Here is a 3,577-nt window from a genome sequence, read left to right as displayed (position 1 = left end):
CCAATAACGTGAATTGCGTGTCTGTTGTCACCCATCGCCTCCACCTTTACTCGCACGCGGAGCTCTAGACATGCGCAGTGGTTTCCTCTGAGCGGGAAAAGATGTCTGTCTGATCGTCAGTTATATAATAGTGCTGCATAAATCATAAGATATGGCGACATGTAAAATAAGCCATGTAAGTCATGGCTTATTTTAAAATAAGCAACGCTTCGCTTTCAAGGACGGCGGGGACTTAGTACAAATTTTAGCGTCACTTCGAAAGAAAGCTAAAGAAAGGTAAGCTCCGTGGACGTGATGCTAGCAAAGCTAGCTGTACTGAGACACATGTTGCATCTGCGTTGAAAAAAAGTTGTCACTCATGCCATTGTGTGTTGACTGAGGTGTCGCATATATGGGACAACGCTGTGACCAAAGTGGAATATAGTGATATGACATTCAGGAACGATCCGATTCTTTTGGGCGGCTCTTTACTGATTAAATTTATTTCAACTCTAAGTATTTAATATCTAGGTGTTTTATGGGAATGTGATCAATTTCAGATCAATTTGAGAAGCAATTTTGATAGGTAAAACTTAATTTTATTGTGTCACGTAGCGGGGTGCTGGTCTTGACTTGGTCTTGGGTAGGTGGTCTTGACTACAACTCTGCTATGTGGCTCCTCGGTTGCATGTCCTCCCCCACCCACCTTCTTTCCATCCCCTTTCTGTTGGATTTCTTTCAAAATAAAAGCCACTAGGGGCAAAAAAAGTGAAGTTCATGCTATGTTAGGACAGGAGATAAGATGTTTCCATCCCTGAAATTATAATGCATAGAATCACATATCTAAGTCTAAACTATGTTACAGAGAGTAAACACAATAAAAACATGCTTTATCTGTGGCATTGTTCATTAAAATGTCACATTTCTAATGTATAAAAATTAAATATAATCGGTTCACTTAATGATATTGTATTAGGGATTAGGTAATGCATTCAGGAAGTACTTTTACTTTTAATACTTAAGTATTTTTAAAAGCCAGTACTTTTTTACTTTTACTTAAGTACAAATGTTAATGTGGTAGTTTTACTTTTACTTGCGTACATTTTTGTCTGTGTATCTGTACTTTTACTTAAGTACATTCTTTGAGTATTTACTCCACCACTGATCTTCAAATGCTAACAATGTCAGACAAATGTATTCTGATATCAACCAAATGAACACTTATTGTATTCTTCTGCCTCTGAAATGGTTGGAAGCTGACAGAAGTTATGAGGGTGTTAGATCTCTGAACTGTGCCAGACAGTCCTGTATTTACACATCTTCTAATCAAAAGCGGGAGCTTCGACATAGCGCACTGACCGCCAAAGCAAAACATGGAAGGTGACCCTTTGCATCTGTAATAACAAGCTGGTTTCCTACATGTACCGAATACTTGACAAGCCACACTGCCTTTGAAGTTAGCAACAGGGTATGTGTGGCTGGCACCTGTGCCATCATCTACCATCTGGGACTTTACTGGGCCAAGAACATCAATGGTTGCCTTTGAAGGAGTGCACATTGATCATCGAGCAGGAGCAGTGATGACATGGTTTATCTTCCATTACCATAAGCTTTGTCCCTGGGGGTGCTAATGCCTGTGTGGTTTTCAAATGCTACCTTGATGAACACAACATTCAAAGTAATTGAGGCTTACTGTTGGCAGATGCCACCAACAAATGACTCTTTTCTACAAGTTACCTTAAAGAAAAATGTTAAATTTAAAGAGATTATATAAAATAGCCCTATATATCTTTATTTTATTTTATTTTTTTTTGCTGTTGCCTTACTTGGATTAAGACAACAGAGCAAAACACAAACTTTTAGTTCTGACTATTTTTATTGTAAAGCATCTTTGAAAACCCTCTGAGGGTTGAAATGTGGTATGTAAGTCTGATGTCTTTTCATTTCATTATCCATAACATTTCTGATGTTATAGCAGTTACTGGATTTACATCTTAAATATATCTTTTTTTTATGAAAAGGCTGAGACTGGACATAAAGAAGTGGTAAACAACAACGTTCAGTGGTTTCAAATAACAGTCTACCTTGTTTTCGTCATCTTTTGTCCGTTTTTCTTGAGTATGCAGTTTGAAATAATACCAACAGTTCTCTACTGAAAAAAAACAACAACAAAAAAAACAACAACAACAAAGGCCTCTAGATAGGAGGCAGCTCCCGTCGAATGCCACACTATTTGCTCTGCTCCGGGAGATCTGCACTGATATCAGGCCTCCCTCAGCCTTATGTCAGGGTATTAAGTCAGTGGTGTTTGAGGGGATGAGATCATTTTTCCGTTTACTGTGATGTGGACCAGTGTAATGGACACCTCTTGAAGCCAGGGATATGTTGCCGTTCTGCCTTTTGTCTCACTGTGTGGACCTACCTAACTACCTGTTGCCATTACACATATTTTTCTGTCTGCCATCTTGTTATTTTGCATGTGTGACTAGCTGCCGAAAGGATTTGGATTGAACTCGACTGGTATTTCCCCTGACTCTATGATCTTTATGCGCAGGTTTTCTAACATAAAGGTTTTGTGTAATGTATACCTGGTAGATTGTGTAGTTATAGACCAACACATCCTCTTTTGTTTTGTAAACTGTTGTGTTTTTGGAACATATTTTGTTCATTAACTGTGCTTCTAAGGTTTCATAAAATCTAAAGTGATTGCCATGTGTGTTAAAATCAGAACCAAAATGCAGACAAGAAATAGGGCTCAGCTGCTGTGGTGGAGCAGGGGCAAAGCATTATCCACATATTCAGGCCTTAGTCCTCATGCCGGTGGTCGAAGGTTCGATTCCCGGCCCGGTGACATTTCCCGCATGTCTTCCCCCTCTCTCATTACCCTGTTACCTGTCGAACTACTTTCAAATAAAGGTCACTAGAGCCAACAAAATCTTAAAGAAATAGGGATCAACAGGCTAGTTGGTGAAATGAATAACAAAATACAGGTATTCTACAGAGCACAGGAAGAAGCACAATTAGTAGTACTGACCTTGCATTAACAAGAAATTTGACTTCAGTTTCAGTGACAAAGTAAATTAGGTGGAGAATGACATTGGATTTAGGTGAGGTTCACCAGAGGAATGTAGAACAACTGCGAATGAGCGGAGAACGAGGAAAGGTGAATGATAACACAAAGGGAGTTGAACTTGATACAAACTGCAAATCAAGAGGAAACAACTAATCTAAGAATAGATCCAAAGAATAGCTCAATAAGAATTTCCTAACAATCTCAACACACAAGTAATGAACATATATGGCAAAACCTTAACGATAAAAATAAACAAGAAAAAATGAGGAAAGATCTTTCCAGCGATAGTGAACAACAAATAAATCATCAATTTTCATAGACTTTCAAAGAGCTAAGCGGAAGTTGTATGTCAATCACCAGGATCAAATCTCTCTGCAGACTACTGCAGCTCACCTGGCCCTGAGAAGCATGAACACATTACTCCACATGCAAGTAATTAACTATACCAAAAATGGCTTGCTGTCTGTTTCCCTGTTGAGTTAAAAATGTTGGTAACAGGTTTTAAAGTTTGGTATTTTAGTCCCG

Source organism: Poecilia latipinna, unplaced genomic scaffold (assembly GCF_001443285.1).
Source record: "Poecilia latipinna isolate Pla-1442-1.1 unplaced genomic scaffold, P_latipinna-1.0 Scaffold128, whole genome shotgun sequence".
NCBI lineage: Eukaryota > Metazoa > Chordata > Actinopteri > Cyprinodontiformes > Poeciliidae > Poecilia > Poecilia latipinna.
The sequence above is the reverse complement of the archived record's forward strand: the minus strand, read 5'-3'. Positions refer to the sequence as shown.